At 42.1% G+C, this 19,468-nt stretch overlaps 2 long non-coding RNA genes across 2 annotated transcripts; both read left to right on the plus strand.

Moving 5' to 3' along the window:
• The first annotated feature begins 5,758 nt into the window (after window positions 1-5,758).
• On the plus strand, window positions 5,759-15,177 carry LOC308479370. Its single transcript, XR_013987648.1, has 2 exons — window positions 5,759-6,088; window positions 13,362-15,177. It is a non-coding gene; the product is annotated as an uncharacterized lncRNA (long non-coding RNA).
• On the plus strand, window positions 6,697-8,536 carry LOC308479703. Its single transcript, XR_013987794.1, has 2 exons — window positions 6,697-7,256; window positions 8,392-8,536. It is a non-coding gene; the product is annotated as an uncharacterized lncRNA (long non-coding RNA).
• Window positions 15,178-19,468: the final 4,291 nt, after the last annotated feature.

Below are 19,468 nucleotides of genomic sequence, written 5' to 3' on the forward strand. Positions count from 1 at the left end.
TGTTGGACATGGCCATCTAGGATTTTTTAAAAATAAAAATTAAGTGGCTTATAAATGCTTTAAAATAAACAAATAATGCTAGTTGATAGTCTAATGGGTGGTATTTTCCACTTCCCTTGCTTAAAATATCTTCCAAAAACTGTGGGTTGTCTCCAACCACGTTATGCTCAGAGTAGTCCCATCGAAACTGATGGACCTGAGTTCATCATGTGTCAGAAGCAGGCATCAGGAACAGGTCAGCAATAACTCACACAGCTTCAATGAAGTTAACTCTTTATTCAAAGGAAAAAAAGCGTCTCAGGAGGTGGAGCCTTGAGAGCACAGCAATTCTTCGTAGAACTTGCCACCATGAGGCAATTGTGAAGACAAAAGGTCTCTGCCTTCTCACAGCTCCCTAAGTCAGTTTCCTCCTCCCCTGGTTCCTTCCCAAACAATCTGAGACTCTATCGTCTTGCCTGACTTTGCTTTGCCCTCTTCATACCTCTTCAGGTTCTTCAGACCAGGAGTGGAGCTGGTTGCAGCAGGAGGTGGAGTCAGCCTGGCTTCCTCACCAGTGTAGCTCATTGTTGCCTCTTGGCCACTGCTTTCTCTCCAGCCTCCTCTTCTGCCTCTGGTTCTGGCCTGCTCTCTTCCACAGAGACTTTCTGCTCACTAAACCCTGTTATCTCTTCAACTTCCGTCACCTCCTCTTCTCCCTCTGATCACTCATTGTCATCTCACCACCAATCCCCTGGCTCTGAGCCTCCTTCCCTTGGGTGTTCCCCAGCTGGTACCTCCCACTACCTCTCTACACCCAGCCAGTAAATGGATGTCCATTAACTTAAATGGGTTTACTCTGAACAGGGCATCATTTGTCCCAAAATGACGTATTTAAATACATTCCTCTTTTGTCACAAGATCATATATTTTATATCAATGCACACATTTCTAAACTTGCCTTGCTCTTGGTTTGGAAAAAAAGGTTTTGACCTGAAAGCTGGATTGCAAAATTCCAAGGTGTATGACACTTCAAGAATAATTACATTCTGACCTGCACGTTTGTCTGGGAGTGGGGGTTAGGCCTGTTTGCAGTGGAATGAGCAGAAACTGATTTTATCAAGCATCCCTAGAACTAGAATCTGGCCCTCATGTACAGTGCAAGATGATATCCCTTCACCAGTGTTTAAAGTTCTATCTCTCTGACAGACTAGCCAGGTTCTATAAGGGGAATGGGAATAGGGAGGACGTCTTGCCTCAGGCAACAGTAACTGCCTGGGACAGGAGCTACCAAGGGCTTATTCACTGTCTGTCACTGGACATCATCACTCACCAGTCTTGGCACAGAATGCACACTCTAGTGAGACTGAACCAATGGAAGGCATCCTTTGCTCTGCCATGAGCCCTGTTGCCACACCCTCCCTGTTTTTTGAACGGGCGGCCTTGTTATCTTTTCTTTACTAGCAGTTGTTAACTACTCTGAAGCATCCTTTTTTCCATGTTGGTTACCCCTCTACCAACAGTTTGTTACAACAGCTTCCTCATTAAAATTAAGGAGCAGGAAAACCAAACCTCAATTCCTGTCATTAAACATTTGTAAGCTGTGGGGAAAGTCAGATGGCATTGGACTCCTGTGGTTCTGGACCCATCTCTGCAGTAAACATTGTTTTTTAAAAAGTGCTTTTTTTGGAGGAATAGTTTACATAAAGAAATTTTCTATAGATTAATAAAGGTAGAGTAGATGGAGATTCTGAATGACAGATGTAGGTCTGGGAATGTAGTCTTAACATCTTTTAAAACTTATTTGTGGCTTACATACTTCCTAGCTAGCAGCTGAAATGTGGTTTGAGAACATCCGTTCATGAATATTTGTCCATAGAATTGACCTTGTTTTCAAAACTTTTCATTGCTCGAGAAAATTTCTTTGCCATTCTCCAAATGGTTGAAAATCATGAGTCATCACTACATTTTAAATATAATTTTTAAAAAACAGGGTTCTCTTTATTTGCCTTTCCATTTTTGAGCATTTATGAGGCAAGATAGACAACTGAACAGCCAAATTAATTTCTTCTTTTTTTAAAAAAAAGATGAAAGAACTATAAATTGGCACAGATTTTCCCCCAGTAACGTCATAACTACATGCTTAAAAACAGAAATCAAACAAAACAAAAATACTCTACAAAAGTGCAATGACTAGTACAGCAAGCAACCATAAAATAAAATTTATTTTTATTGGATTCTTACAGCTCAAATGAACTGAAATTTGTGTACAAAAAAACCAGTATAACCCAAGGCAAAGATAGACAAGGAGAAATCTGTGTTTTCTCTTTTGCTTAAAACAAACAAATAAATATCAGCCATGGGGGAGGCTGAATTGTCCTGAAGTGATGGGAAGGGGATACACCTTTTCCTGTTGGAAAAATCATGTTGGTATCCACATAGTTTCCCCAACAGGGTAGATAGTAGTTGCTAGCTGGGTGGGAATGGGGACTTAGATCAGGAAAATGATGGAGGGTGGGAGAGAGAAGATTAGCCCACCCTGAATGCTCCAGTCCTGATCCAATCCACTCTGCTTTTTCTTTGAAAAGGGAAATTTTGGAAGGTTCCATCATAGGTTCCCTCATCTCATCTGCTCCTGACATTAAGACAGGGCAATAGTTAATATTTATTTATTTCATGCCTGTATAAACCCAGCTGGCTGAGGCAACCAGACAGCACAGGCTAGAAACAAGCCAGGATTGTTGCTGCTGAGGAGCTGGCTTGGGAGGACCATATGGAGTGAGTGTGGAGGCCTGCTGCTCATGGATTCTGTCATCTGAAGCAGCTATCTAATGTAAGGGCTGGCCCTGGAAACCACAATAGCTGAGAAAGAACTGGAGTTTCTTTTAGTTCACTATGGTTGGTCTCTAGATAAGGGGTGAGCCGCCAAATGTTGTTGGACTCCTACTCCTATCAGCCTCAGCCAGCGTGGCTAATAGCCAGGGGTGATGGGAGTTGCACTCCAGCAATATCTAGAGAGTCACAGGTTCTGCTTCCATGGCTGAGTTTACTCAAGCCCTGATGCCTCATGATGACTTCTACTGCTTTGGATCGATCGGTCTTGTTCCCATCTCATCAGTGGTCCATCCAGTTTTGATAGCTCCATTACCCTTTCACCTTGAAGCTTTCAGGAACTCCTTGAGTATCAGTCATTGAAGGGGCAAGACACAGGGCTCATACATGCTTCCATTTGCCCCACCACTTTCCCCCGGAGAAACCGACGGTTTAGCACTGAATCGGAACAAATGGCAATCAAGTTTTCCGCTAAAGAGCAGGTTTTCCAGGAGAAAGAGGTTGGCCAAATGCAAAACCACTCAAACACATGCCTGGAAAGTGGACAACCACTCAGATCCATGCTTTCTAGGCATGGGACAAGCGAAAGTGTGGACGAGCCCATAATAATGCTCACTTACTTCCAGCCTTGTGTAAGGTTTGCTGTATGAATCTTTCTCCTTCTTCAAGAGGCCTAGGCTGATACTGAATCATTACAGGAAACAAAATGGAGGTGCGTTCTGTACCACATAGCCAGGCAGTGTTGGAACGTGGCAACTTGCCATCCTTAGGTTTTCTGTTTCAGAGACCCCTATCCTTTTCTACTGTGCATCATACCTTCCACAAACATTTGTTACTGCCAATTGCCTAACTAGGCCTCTTGATGCATCTCATGTGTTTGCAGCTCTGCATTAAAACAAAAACAACAAAAAAATCCACCCTCTCCTTGAGATTTGAGGCAAGTTTGCTTGTACGTTACCACAGCAACTGGGGAAGCAGCCTTCTAAGATTGCTGCGTGAGTCCTCAACCACTTTAATAGCCTTATTGGCAAAGCCCATAGCCCACAATGATATAACCAGAGCCTTTGAGAGGAATGGCCTCCTTTTAATGAGGAAAACTCCTGCTCGCTCGCAACTGTTAATGTCGTAAAGGGGCAATTTTTATGGCAAAGCCTGAAATAAATAATTAAACCTTAAAAGCTCCCCCATTTTAACGTGCGGCCAGCTAGATCTGCAAAAATCCAGGGCTGCCAATTATTTTAACAGTTCCAACCTGTTCCTCTAGCGCACACCCTCCTCCCTCTCCCACGGGGGAAAGGGGAGCGTTTCTGATTAGCTCTTCAGAAAGGGAAGGAAACATGTTAGGAGCTTTTATGCAGAGTTGCGCCATTCAATTGTCTTGAGAAAACAACAAATCATTGCCCACAGATGAAAGATTGAACAGGTGCTGCTTGACTTTGTATAGCAGCAGGAGCAACGCAACGGCCTCTGATCGCAACTACTGTTTGATGGGGACGTTCTTGTCTGCCCTTTACTGTAGCTGAGGGATCCTCATCAGCCTGTCCCAGCAGTTTTCCTTTTAAAGGAGGCATTCTGTGGCTTGTGGTTGCTCAGGTTGGATTTTGAAAACAGGCCACTCATTATGTGAAACATTACACATTTGGTTTCATGGGCATGTCAGCTTTTCCAACATGCCTTATGAATGAGTTTTACAAAAACCTGACACCTCCTGTGATTGTTTCTGGGGATGCTGCCACTGGATTGCCCATCACCTTTTTTTGTTCCATGTTATTTTACAGAGCTGGACATCAGCAGAGGGTAGGGTTGCCACCTTTGGTCGAGCAAAATAAAGGACAGGTTGGGCAAAATAGGGGACAGCTTGGCGGCGGCGGGGGGGGTGGGGGACAGGACTGGGCAGCTAAAAATGACTTTACCTGGTGCAAAAATGACTTCAAAGCAACCCATTACAATGGCACACATTGTACAACAAATGAGCACGACACAACCAAATGTGTTGCGATACCTTAAAGACCAACAGTTTTATTGCAGCATAAGCTTTTGTGGAAAACAGTCAGATGCAGCTGACAAAGTAGACTTCAGTGCTCAACAGTGCATGCTGCAGTGTCAATTAGGCTTTGAGGTGCACTTGAATGAAAAAAACAAAAACAAAACTACGATCCACAAAACAACTTATTTATTAAATATGCTTATAGTCTGATTTTATTCCATAATAGAACTCTGTGTACATGGGATTTCTCAGTGGTCTTCCATCCAGGCATTGACCAACCCCAAAGAACTGCTCAGCTTCCAGTTTTGGGACTTCCCAGATGCATCTGACTAGCCACCATGGTTACAAACTGCACCGCTAGAGATGCTAGTTTAGGTCTGTTCCAGCATGGTTCTTTTTCAATCCTTAACCTGCCCACATGCCACTGAGATGTCACACGCGTGCTCTGCATTGACAAAATTTGTGCAAGGTAGGTAAGATTTCATCATCCAGAGCCAACAAGGTTGTGGGAACCACTTACAGTCATATCACAAACAGCTACCCTTGAGTTGTGCACACAACTCAAGCTATCTGCTGCATCTGTTGTCTCCCAACCAACCTCTTGAGCACTTTATGTACATTTGCAGCATTCTTTGCTACCAGAAATGGACATGGGGTTTATCATGTGTGCACGGCAAGGGAGCAGACATGACACAACGAGGCTAAGAAGCTCCAGTCAGAACAATTTCAGAAGGTCAGACACAAAGCGCAAAGCCACATTCAGGGTTAGTGCTTTATTGTGTTGTAGCTCTTGCTGTAAAATAACCTCAAAATTAGCTCCAGCTGCTGGCATATTTCATCCCTTTGGTCTGTTTCGTATCTGGGAGAAAGGAAGGAAATAGCCACTTTTAAACACTGTTCCCTCTCTTCTCTCTCTCCACCCCCCCCCCACACCCTGCCTGTGTTCTCTTTACTGCAGGGATATCATGAAACCAAGGCCACAGTCTTCCCACTGGCCCACTGTAATTTTTAATGCTTCCTGCAGGGTTATCCATAAAAAAGCAACATGGAAACATGATGCTTGAAATGAGAGACATTACTGACATCAAGGTTATGGGAAGGAGCAATCAGGTGATGCCTTCGTGCCACCATGTCATGACATCATAATGGGCAGGTACTGAGGAATCTAGAAGTCTACAAGGCTCTGAATATCCTGCAGACTTCGTTACCTAACAACACAGGGCTAGGAAGACTGCTTTTCCAGAATTTCATTTTAGTATTTAAAGAAAAAGAAAGTTTCTAGCCACATAACTGGTGAGAAATGTGGGATGGACCTGTTTCATGGGGTAGTTATAAACAGAACTGTGTAGCATTGTCTTCCACAGAAGTAGAGTATGTTGCAGCTACAGAAGCATGAAGAGAGGTTGCCTTGCTCACCAACCCAAATAGTTTTATATTAACATGAATCAGATTCGTGTGTGTATTCTTTAAGAGGGATTCAAAGGGATTTTTAACCAGGAAGGCATCTTTAGTAGTAGAATTCAGACGAGTCAGCAACAAGCTGATTGCTGCATAAACTTACAAAGGGGATTGTTTAACTCTGCTAAAGTAAACCTTCCCACAAGAAAACTGTGGAAAAGATACAGGTAGTAAGTTAATGAGATTTATAGTTTCCCCTGTGTCGAAGGCTTAGGGTATGAAACTGCAGCTTTTTAAAATGTTCCCTGAATTATAGATAAGAGCTATAAATATTACAGGTGTGCATAGGCCTCCAGATGGGCATTGCATGGATGCACTATGCTCTTAATTTCTTCAATCTGTGATGGAGATTCTGAGCTGCTCTGAGTGCAGCCTCTTCCTCCATGGGAAAGAGAGGTGCCACTGTTGATTTGCATAGAGGAAGGGGTGCACGTGCATGTCTGAAACAAAAATAAGAAGCCCCTCTCCATAGTTGTCATCTCATCCTCCTCCCTCTCTGGCACGGTTTTCCTGTCTCTGTTAGGAGCCTTTTGACTAGTAAACATGAAGGATCAAGCTGGATGAAATTAGCAAAGCCACCAGTGACTTGTAACTCTTTGTTTCTTCTTGGCCAGTTCTTCTTTTAGTTTGCCTGAATATTTGAGTTTGCCTGAATTCATTCCAGCTGCAGAATATGGAGGCAAGGCCTGCTCACAAAGTTATTATATGAGCACAATGGGGACAGAAAGGCTGAGCAAATCCACAGGCTGTGAGAAGAGGCAGAGACAATATTTTAGATCTTAGATTGGTTCTTTCAAGGGAGCCTGTGGTGTGGTGCTCTTGTAATGTTTTCCTTTTAAAATTCATATTTTATTTCATTCCTACGCTTGCAATAAACCAACAAAAAGCTGGACAGACAATACGACCAGAAGAACTTGGGGATGCATTCATATAACTGGACAAAGAAGGAAGAAAAGAAAATCAGGGAGGGGAAGAAGGAAGACGAGGGAGAGGCCAGAGCAATGTATGATGGATGCAAATCCATCAGGGCTTTTTGACCCATATGAGGGATGATGGGATTTCAGTAGATGTACGCAGTTATATGAGACTGCCATAGACAATGGTTCAGAAACTTCAGCTGATGCAGAATACAGATTCCCAGGTGCGAATGGGGGCCAGAATGGCCACATCTGCACTATCTATTTGAAGCTGCAGCAAACCACTTTAAACCATCATGGCTTTTCCCACGGAATTCTGGAAACTGTAGTTTGTAAAGGGTGCTGAGTATTGTTAAGAGACCTCTATTTCCACTCAGAGCTATAATTCTCAGAGTGGTTTAACAATCCCTAGGGAACCCTGGGAATTGTCATCCTATCCCTAACCCCTTCTTCTTCTCTCCTGCATCTCTTGTGCAGCCTTAAAATCTGTTGTTAATTGCTAAGTGGCCTTCTAGAGCAAATTGATGGAGGTCACGGGTGGAGAAGAAGAGAGGGAAATCTTAATGCATGAGTGAAACTACTCTCATGCAGTGTTGAATGCAACTTTCTACTTCACTTTCTCAGTGTTGGGGTGCGAGTGTGTGCCTAATACACTAACAGTGAGTGTTTGCCTAATGCAATAACAGCTGGGTCTCATTTATCTTTGCATATAGTAATGAAATCAATCCACTGGTCGATGTTGTTCTTGTTATCCTGAACTAAGTTGCTATGCATTTATTCATTTACAAGCTGGTTTACACTGAATTCAGTGGGGCTTACTTCCAAGGAAGTGAGCATAAGATTGCAGTCATGTGGGGCACATTTACTCACAAGTAACTTCCACTGTGTTTAATGGGGATTACCCTAGTAAGAGCATTTATGCTTGTGACCTTAGTTCCCCTTTCGTAGCCTCTCTGCCAAAATGGCAATAATCATGACTCATTAGTGAGATGTATCCTTAATTGTCACATTTAGCCTGATTCTTGTCCAGTTTACTCTTGAGATGTGAGCCTTATCAAGAAGAAAACATATTTTATCCATAAGTCTTTTATATGTGACATCTAGTCGTGGGACCAGTGGATCGTTGAAGGTTTTATACCATTTGGCTGCGAAGTCCTCCAGCCCAGGTGCTTTACCAGCTTTGTCGTTTTTAATTGTGTTTTCTATTTCCTCCACTTGCAGAGGCCTCTGAAGCATCTGTACTTGCGCCTCTAATAGCCGTGGGAGCTGAACTTTATTCAGGAAAGCATAAATTGCTTCTTGTGTTGATTCTCTCTCAGGAGTGTATAATTTTGAATAAAAGGGTCTAAGTACATTATTAAGCTCAGTTATTTTGGTGTGCTATTTATTCTCAGTGATCCTCAGTAGAGAAGTATATGCTGAGCATCAAGCTTACCTCCATTTGTGAGCTAACAGGTCGGCCAGTCTGCTATCTTCCATACATTTGTTTCATGCAAAGGAACCTGGCCTTTATCTGTACAAATTTTATTAATTCCATATTCTTGCTATTGCATTCTTCAGAAGTTCAAGGGAGGATGAAGCAGCACTGACTTTTACAGCTTTCAGCTTTCTGCTCCCCCAATTTGATTGCATTTTGAATTATACCTTTTCTTTTTGTAAGACTCATATGCAATTACTCTCCCTCTGATGCATCTTTTAAAGGGGCCCCATAGTATTATTTTGGAAGATCTGGAAGCCCTGGAACTTTAATCTCAAAGAACTGTTTGGTTTTATTTAGCAGTTTGATTTTAAGCACCTCATTATCTAGGAAAGAAACATTCAATTTCCAGGTTGCTTTAGATGGCGTTTACATGATAAACCCAGCATCATTTTGATTCACAATGATACAAATGCCAAAAGTTTTTTAAAATGGGTTCATTTCCTTTATTTCATTTGTACTCATTTACCATTCAGTTTTGGGCAGAGGGGCTTCACTTCTCCAGTGCCAGTGGAATTGGTTTGGTAACCACCTCCAGCCTGCCATTGTTGCATTTTCCCACAATATCTTGGACATTACAACATTCCAGGGCATTCCAGGAATGAACATGGTGGCCGCTGAAAACAGCTCTGCCATCACAACCACCACATGCAGAAGCTAAAATAATAGGAAAGGAAAGGAAACTGGGGAGGGGGGAAGTAACAAAACTGAATGTAACAAAAACAATTGTAATTTCAATGAATAATGAAAGAAATTGGGGGCCATGAACTCAGATGTCCATAACAGCTCATGGGACAAACAGCAACTCATCACTGTTCTTCAAGAGTGGGCTGGAGATAAATGGATAAGTGATTTTAAGGAATGAATGAAGGAAAATAAAGGTTTTTTTATAGTGAAAATGAATTTTATTGTGCACCTCTTGTAATACTAGCATGCTGCACACTAGGAAACAGTCTAAGAGGAATCAGTTGTGATGTAGTGAAAAGAGAAAGGAAAGTTCATTTTCTGTGAGATTCAACATTTACCATAGATCCTCTAGACCAGCCTCTTGGAAATGTGCCTGGATGCATCTTCTAATCTCAATTAGCATAAAATTCCTGTCCATGGATGGGTCTATTAACTTATTCCAATTTCCACCGTTTATAAAACTACCCAGTGTTAACTTGAACACTTTGGAGGAGGAACTCAACAATGCATTGGGCTGTGTAATGAGGATTTGTAAAAGCCTCAGACAAGGCATAGAATCTGGGGCAGAGGTATTTGTGGAGGACTTAGCATCTATTTCTCTACCTAGTATGAATGGGGCTGTTTTCTTGCTTTCACTGCTGGTACCTGAATTCTGATGCTCCGGGAGAAAGATGTGTTGTTGTTTCTTCCCTTCTGAAAGCATTCGTGGATGGGCATCATACAAAAACAGTGTGCACCCAGAAAAATCGGTCAAGTATGCCATGCGATGGCTTCAGAGAGATTGTGTTGCTCTGTGAGCAGTCCTACCTGCCTCTTCCCAAAAAAGTTATATTGTGGTAACCGAGGGCATACTGCCTTCATGCAGGAGCAGGTCCACAGCCCATAAAGCCACAAGCTCTGGGCGTGTGCGCCTTTGTGCACAGGCATCTCCATAAATTTCGGTGCATTAAAACCTTCCATATGCTGGGGGTTGGGCTGTTTAATAAATTATTTTGTACTTGGCTGCAGGCCGAGCAAGAAGAACTGCTTGAGGAATCTTCTGTGCTGTGTTCAAAACCGCACCCTGATTGAGAGGCAAGTGCCAGGGTAGCTGGGAGAAAACACTCCCGATGAGAACAAGTGTTCGGGGTGTGGATGTTTTCCAGGCTTGCATCCGGCTGACCCATTTTAGGGCTGCTTGCAGCTTTGCGTTCGTATCGTTGAGGGCGATGTGCGCGATTTGAGGAACACAATGAAATCAAATAAAACAGCAGCCCTTGGAGGACTTTAAGCAAGCCCGGCTCTTTTCCTCCTGGCACAAACCGAAAGGAAAGATCGCAACTTGCAAGGACCTTGTCAGTGTAAAGAATGCTAGTTTGCGGGCCATGGGAAGATATTAATTTTCCAGTTCCTGGCATATACAAGGCTAATGCAGAGAGAGAGAAGGATTAAGATGACCAAAAATAAAATGATCATAATGCCCAACACACACCCTAAAACAGAACCTTGCTATTTAAGCGTAGCTTGAACCTCAACTAAGAAGCATTATATGCTGGCTTGCTTGGTGTTTTTTTTTGGGGGGGGGGGGGTTTAAGGTACCTTAAAAACATATATTGTATAAGAGTTTATAAGGTGCAGACTGGCATGGAAAGTAACGGGCTCTATGTCCTTAGAGGTCTTTAAGAAGTTGTCTCCCTAGCAGGGATGTTGCACCAGTGGATTTCCTGAACCAGCAATGGGTTAGACTCGATAACATTTGAGGTCCCTTCTGGCTTCTTGTCTTTATCATACTTTTCATTGGATTTGGGATACATATTCGAGATTGGGGGGTGGGGTGTATTTGAAAATCCAAACCCTATTAAGCTGGGCCTGTCTCAAAATGGGGCTCTTGTCCCATTGCCCCTGCTAGATCTCCTTTACTAGGAAACAAACGAAAAAAACTTACTTTCGGAAACAGTGGGGTTGTCAGTGACAGAGGATTCCCATGAACTCAGGAAACAGCGCACAGGGCCTGCAGGGGCTCTCCTCAGTGGCAAACAACATGTAAAATACTAGGTCCCATTTATAAAGTGGTGGTTTTATTTTTATTTTTGAATGATATTTATTAAAGTTTCAATAAAAGATTAAACATAAAACATAAAAAAGAAATACACAATTCAAAATATACAATACATAATCTAAAAGAAAAAGAAAAAAATAAAGAAACAAGAAAACAAAAGACAAAAAAGAAAGTAGAACAATTTAAAAACAGTATCATCTTTTCGTCTCCATTTTTAAATTTACTTATTTTCTGGACCTCCTCGTACCTCCCTCTTTTGTATTCCAGTTCAAATTGTTTATCCAGCAATTTCTTTCCCTCTTTTTTTAATCCCAATCTTAACTCTTGATATAATATAACATTAAAATTTTACCTTTTAGCACCAGATTTGCATTTCCTTAAACTTTTTTAATCCTAATCCTTAATCTTAATCTGTCCATAATTTTAAATCCTAATCAGCTGGAAGCCACTTATTTTTAATCCAACATCACTCTAACATTCTTTAATTTTGCAATGTTTCTGCAGATAGTCTTTGAATTTCTTCCAATCTTCCTCCACCGACTCTTCTCCCTGGTCACGGATTCTACCAGTCATTTCCGCCAGTTCCATATAGTCCATCAGTTTCATCTGCCATTACTCCAGTGTGGGAAGCTCTTGTGTCTTCCAATACTTTGCAATGAGTATTCTTGCTGCTGTTGTTGCATACATAAAGAAAGTTCTATCCTTTTTTATCACCATTTGGCCGACTATGCCCAGGAGAAAGGCCTCTGGTTTCTTGGGGAAGGTATATTTAAATACCTTTTTTAATTCATTATATATCATTTCCCAGAAAGCCTTAATCTTTGGGCATGTCCACCAAAGGTGAAAAAATGTACCTTCAGACTCTTTACATTTCCAACATTTGTTATCGGGCAAATGATAGATTTTTGCGAGCTTGACTGGGGTTATGTACCACCTGTATATCATTTTCATAATATTCTCTCTTAGGGCATTACATGCCGTAAATTTCATACCTGTGGTCCATAACTGCTCCCAGTCTGCAAACATAATGTTGTGTCCAACGTCTTGTGCCCATTTAATCATAGCCGATTTTACCGTTTCATCCTGAGTGTTCCATTTCAGCAGCAAGTTATACATTCTTGACAAATTCTTAGTTTTGGGTTCTAACAGTTCAGTTTCTAATTTTGATTTTTCCACCTGGAAGCCAATTTTCTTGTCCAATTTAAATGCCTCCATTATCTGAAAATAATGAAGCCAGTCTCGCACTTTGTTTTTTAGTTTTTCAAAACTCTGCAATTTCAGTCTATCTCCATCTTGTTCCAAAATTTCCCAATATTTCGGCCATTTGACCTCCATATTGAGCTTTTTCAAGGCTTTCGCTTCCATTTGTGACAGCCATCTTGGAGTTTTGTTTTCTAATGAATCCTTATATCTTATCCAAACATTAAACAGCGCTTTCCTGACAATGTGGTTTTTAAATGCTTTATGTGCTTTGACCTTATCATACCATATAAAGTGGTGGTTTTAATGGGTTAGGACCAGGTTACCTGGAAGACCACCTTCTCCCATATATACTTACCAAATATTAAGATCTTCTTCAGAGGCCCTGCTCCAACTGCCCCTGCTGAACAAAGTGATGCAGCCAACCACCAGGGCCTTTTTGGTGATGGCACCTCAGTTATTGTCTTCCCAGGAAGGTACACCTGGCACCATCCTTTCTGTTCACCCGGGCCTTTTAAATAACTGCAGTGAGTTTTGTTTTGTTGTCCTTATGCTGATTTATATTTTATGGCCTCATGCACTTTTTTCATGCTTATTGTCATCCACCCAGATAACTACGTGTTATGGAGGCACAGATGTATCATAAACAAATAATGAAGAATATTGTGGGGCTTGCTCTATCTTTCCTGGCAGAAAATGATGCTCCATGCATCATGTGCCAATGAGGGTGAGGTCCCACAGGGCTCTCCACTGTTCAGAAATGTAACATGGAGCCTCATTTCTTCCTAGGAATGAGGAGACTTGTAGTCAACCCCGATGAACCCTGGAAGAAATAGACACCATCGTTGACATTTGCAGCCAATGAGAAGATCCACATGGCCTCTCTGATGTTGGTTAGAGGACTGAACAGTTTCCACCCATTCCCTTTCTTTTGAGATAATGCTTTCCTTTCTTTTTAGCTTGGGGAAGAGGTCAGTGTCATAAGAAAGGAGATGTAAGGACTACAGTGGGCATTTTCATTCTTCCCATTGAAGCTTTTCAAGCGATGAACTGGAAGTTCACTGAAAATCAGTTTCAGTGCAACCAGTAGGAATGAGCTGAATTCCAACTTTTCACAGGAACAAGACAGAGACTTTAAAAGACTCAAATTGTGTTTATACACATGATTTATCAAGAGGAAAAGAGAAAGTTTATTGACTGTAGTCAAGAGAGCACAATCTCCCCAGCATCACTGTGATTGTCTTAACATCTTCAAAAACTAAAAGAAAGACAAAAACAACCAGCCTCATTTAGATAATATCCATAAACTACTGGCACGAGAAGGGTTCCTAATCTCAAAGCCTTCAACTACAACATAATGGTTGAAAACCGGAGATAAACTAGAATTTAGCGCTCAGAGATACATATGAACACAAAAGGTGAAGCCTCTGTTCAGTTTATGTTTTTTAGAGCAGAAACAATAAAAGAATAAAAAGGGTTTATACTTTGCTGCATCAGCATTCACAGCAACATTCCAAACCCTTCCGGAACCCTCCAGCAAATTCTTGGATCCACATTCTCCCAGATTGTGGGAGTTACATTACTAAATTAACATCCATTTTTCTTCTAGCACAACCTCCAGCTCCTTCTCAGCAGTGTTACCAGCTTGCCAATTATCTCTTTGTTTTTTAATTGTGCCTTTGACCTTTTTTCTTTTTTGCTCTGCATAACATTCCACATTAACCTTGGGCAAATGGCATGTTTTGCTTTCTTGACAAATTAATGTCTAAATAATTTGGAATTCTAAAGTTCTACTTCTTCTTATCTCTCTCTTCAAATCAGAAAGTCTTTCCTCTTTAGAAATATTCAAAATGAAAAACAGAAATCAAGAAAGTAGATCTAGAACCTGGAATCTAGTGATCTGTTGCCTGTTGCTCCATGTGGTGAGGTACCACAGGTATCTGCCTGGCCAGTGGAAGGTCCCTAAGCTCTAAGGAAAATGTTTCCTTATTACCATCTTATTTGTTTGGTTATCTATTCATTAAAATCACATTCTGTTTCCTTATTCAATTTTGTTTCCCACTGCTTTCCAAGGGAAACCCAAGTGCTCTTCTGTTGCTTTTAACATCTGTGTTTTCCATCTAACCAGCACCATAGATTGAGGTCAAAGAATTAGACCTCCCAAATTTCTGACAGATGGGGGAAAGTCCCCATTTTATAGGCCAGATATTAATAGGATGCCCAACTGCTGAAGAAGATAAAGAACTCATTCACCTCACTTTTAAAGGGAACCCAGGTGCCACTTCCCCACAACTTCTGAGAAGTCCTATACTCCCAATAATGAGCCCATGGTAGCATTGTGTTTGCTGATGTTTCTACAGATGTTTTTCAAAGGTGGACCATCACAGAGCAAAAAAGTGGCTGGGACAGTGGGTTGATGCCACCAAGCCACTCTACAAACACCGGCATCACTGCTGCATAGTGGAATGGTGCAGGCCACAAAGGGCCTTGAAGTTACCCATCTGGAAAGCAGATTAAATGGGCACATAAGTCACCTGATCGCAGTCCTTCCAACTATGGTGAGATTTACTATGTTTTAATTAAAATTATCCATAAATCACTAAAATTATAGTGATTCTCTCAAAACGTGCATCTATCTATATCAATTAGCACGTGTACATGTTATGCCTATCTAGGAAGTAAGTTGGGTCCAGGAGCACTTCCAAGCTGCATACCTGGCTTTGAGGGAAGTACACGGCTAATCAAGAGAAGGTTGCTGAAATCCAGATGGGTAGCTTCGCTAAGCAAGAGTACTGTTGCCTTTTCTGGACATCAATTTGTGCATCCTCATCCAGCCCCTCACTGATTCTAGGCAACGATTCAGAACACCCATGGCCTTCCTGGATTGAGATTAAAAGGATAGTGTTGGGTGTCATCAGCATGCTAATAGCAGGGAAGTGAAGTCCAAATCCCCAAAGAAAGTACACTTCACTAAGCAGAAAGCATTTTGAGGAAACAGTATGGAATGGATTGAAAATTCTTATAAGAATGGTAAGAATGACTGACTGGGTACTGTTTGTGCACAGACATGGGGAATGAATAAACCAGGAATCTGCATACATTCTAAATCCAAGGAGGAATTCAAACAAGCCTTTAATTTCCCTTTTTATATTCCTTCCCAACTTCTTCCCCACTGAACATAAGAAAAGCCCTGTCACATCAGTCCAAAGGCCCTTCTAGTCCAGCATCTTGTTCTCACAGTGGCCATCCAGATACTTATGGGGAGCCTGCAACCAGAACCTGAATGCAACAGCACTCTCCCCAATTGTGATTTGCAGCAACTGGTATTCAGAGGCACACTGCCTCTGACAACAGAGGTATGCGGCTAGCATCCAATAGCCATTGATAGTCTTATCCTCCGTGAATTTGTCTAACCCTCTTTTAAAGCCATCCAAGTGGGTGGCCATCGCTATGTCTTGTGGGAGCCAATTTCATAGTTCAACTGTGCACTGTGTACTTTCTTTTCTTTGCCCCGAGTCCAACATTCAGCTTCGTGGGATGGCCCCAAGTTCAAGGGTTCACTTTGGAAAAAAGGCCTATTAGGATATTTTACACATTGGCTTCAATGTTTGGACAGTTTACGGTGTCAGTCTCCCTCTCTTTCCTCCCTCTCTCCCCTTCCCGGCATCCTTTATTTGACCTACAGTATTCTGGCTACTAGAGGGGAACAGAAGCAAAGTTCTGGGTGAAGAACAAATGAATATCTGGCATTTGGAACTCATTCATAATTCTGGCATTCAGCCCTTTCACAGTAATGAATGTAGCAAATGAGCCCCATTCATTTCGTTTGCTAACAAAATGAATGTATATCCCTATTGTGCGGTGACTCTGCCACTGGTTAATCTAAGCTGGAGCAACAATCAAGGCTTCCAAGTTTTCCCGGGACATTGCCTCAGCAGTAAAAGTAGGCACTGCCTTGAATTCCTGCTTTGTGATTCCTCACTTTGGATTCCTAGTATATTAATGCTGATTGTATTCTGGATATGTACAAACTACCAACTATTCTAAGATGGCTGTGATAAACTACTTTGTTACTGTGTCAAGCGAGACCATATCTTTGAAATATTCATGTAATTTGTGTGCAGATGAAATCTCATTCTGTCACGATAACATGGGTGAGGAAGAACCTATGTGCCAGTCCAAGCTCCTTGGAGGAAGGGTGGAATGAAAAATGTAACAAATAAGTTTGTGTTCTGTCATAGTTGTGTTAACCTACGAAGCCTGCCCACCCTGTTTAATGCTGTTCAGCTGTCCTATCATTTGCCTGCATTCCCGAATCACTGAGGATAGTTTCACATTTATTGCCTTCTGGCTGACCCAGAACAATGCTGGGTCAAGGAAGAACCACCGTGGAGGACAATGCGCCAGCATGCTATGGAAATTCTTCCCAAGTGACTCCCCGTCATTCAATACTGTGGTGCTGCCACCCGAGTCAGACTGACCCAAGTTGGATTGACTGTACTAAGCATTACATTCATTTATCAACAGGTCAGCTGACTTTACTGATTGATTTATTACCATGAACTCAGCCTTTTGCCCTCAAAAAAAGAGAGAAAAGCACTCAAGATGGCTTAAAGCTCACAATAGAAAACACACATTAAATAAACCCCAGGTCCCATAAAATACTAAATAAAACAATGATAGAAAACCAGCATGATAGGAAAAGAATTCTATGCTAAGGAATGAGCTCTGCAGGCAGAGGCTTGCTTAGGATGTTCTATCACCTCATATGAATAGAAAGTACATGTTTCATGCTCCTCTGCAACTTTGTATCAGAAATAAAACACCTATACCATGCCTCTCCCCCCGCCCAGTCTCTGGACTTCCACTTCAAAATTAAGCTCATTGTCTTTTGTTTGTTTGACCAATCCATGTAATCCAATCACTTCACACTTCCCCAAGTGCTGATGGGTGAACAAACAACCCATCTAGTGGCCAGGCAAACCCCTCCTCCCAACTTTCCACAGGTCTACTTGCCCTCTTCCTCTATGTAACAGGAAGCTTTTAATGTTAGACATTTTATTAAGTTTTTATAGGTGCTGGAAGATGCCAAGAGCTTAGAAAAAGGGGTAAGAGGGAAACAGGGTAGAGGCGATAGAATATGCATGATGTGGAGAAAGTGGATAGGAAGCCCCACCCCATTCCTCTTATAATACTAGAACCAATAAATCTGAACAGTGGGAGATAAGGGACTGACAAAGGGAAGTGCTTCTTCACATATTGCAGTGGTCTCCAAACCTTTTCTTCCATGGACTACTTGAAAACTGTTGAGGGTTTTGGTGGATTGCTTCATAGTTTTTTCTGCTTGCTTTGGAAATTGAAATGCACAGTGCTAGATGCTGTGTGATTTTGAATTGCAAGCGTGATGTGGACCACCTCAATGAAGCTCATCAGCAACTGGTGGCCTACGGACCACTTAGGGAACCCCTGACATAGTGAAACGATGGACTTTACTATTACAAGGTATTGTTCGGGCCATCAGTTTGGGCAGTTTCAAAAGGGGATTAAACAAACTCATAGTGGATAAGGCTGTCAATGGCTATGAGTCATGATGTATGCACACCCTCCATGGCAGTATGGCTCTGAATACCACTTGCTGGGGACTACAAGTGGGAAAGGGCTACCATGCTCACGTATTGTGAACCAAGGTCTTTGGTTTGCTCCAGCAGGGCTCTTCTTATGAGTAGTTCACCAGGCAGTGCTTCACAGAGGCCCTGATTTCCGGCCTACAAATCTCACCAACAGAAGACTTGCTTGGGATGTTGATGTGCTGCAGCACTTCAGGCCTGGGCCTAAATCCAGGTTTAATCTATCTCAGTGTAAAAATTGTTCCTTTTGTTGAGACTGAGCATTCAAAGACATTATAGCTTTGAGAAATCTATTTGGTCTAGAATTTAGTCTAGCCCTTTCAGACTGAACTCCCAACCTTTATCAGCCCATGTTGTTTTCTGAAGTCACTTAGCATGTGCCTGGCTGACTGCCGCCACTCCAGACATTTCACCATATAAATGCTGATAGAACTATCTTTGGGTATGTCTCATTTATCAGTGAGATGTCTCAGTCATTTCCACTCCCCAGCCTTTTGGAGGGATAAAGTAATCCCTTTTGAGAATTCTTTGTCTTGAAGGGTAAACTGTGAAGGCCATAAACTGTATTCTTTTCTTCTTTTTTTAGCACCTCACTGAGGTTAGAGATGGAAAACAGTGTTGAATGTTACATTGTCATGGAGGGAACAGGAAATGCGGTTCTTTTGCACTTGCTACTCTTTTTCCATCTCACTCGCTTGTGTGATATGCAAGTGCCTGTCTCATAGGTGTGAGGAGAATGCAGAAAGTTCCATGGTGGGCGAGACAACACTATGGAGAAACAGGAAACGCAAGCCATTGGAGCTTCCTGTCCCTTCCTCAATTAATTCTCTGAAACTGCTGATGTCATGCCGGCTGGCCACCAACATCTTCATGTCAAAAAACTGTGTGAAGCTCCTCTCCATGGGGTGTGAACTTCATTTGCTCCACAACAGAAACATCTGGCGGAGGTCAGGAAGTACATGCTGGCTGGCCTTGGTGCCGGGGGATCCTGAAGTTAATGCATTCTTACCTCATCAGTAGGTGTCACTGTAGCAGAGGACAAAGTCTAATGGAAGGAATAGAGAGAGGGGGGAATAGAGAGAGGGAATCCCAGCCAGCCAACCAGAAGCAGGAGCTGGCGTAATTCTGCCCAATTCTAGCCAGGAGAGCAGTGATGGAGCTGGGTTTATGAGTTGCTTGTAAGGAGGCTATAGGAAATGGGAGATTAAGGAAATGAGTCATTATGTGATTACAAAGACATGTGGAGTGCACACATTTGTGGCCTATAAT

Source organism: Podarcis pityusensis (genome assembly GCF_964106645.2).
Source record: "Podarcis pityusensis genome assembly, chromosome: 1".
NCBI lineage: Eukaryota > Metazoa > Chordata > Lepidosauria > Squamata > Lacertidae > Podarcis > Podarcis pityusensis.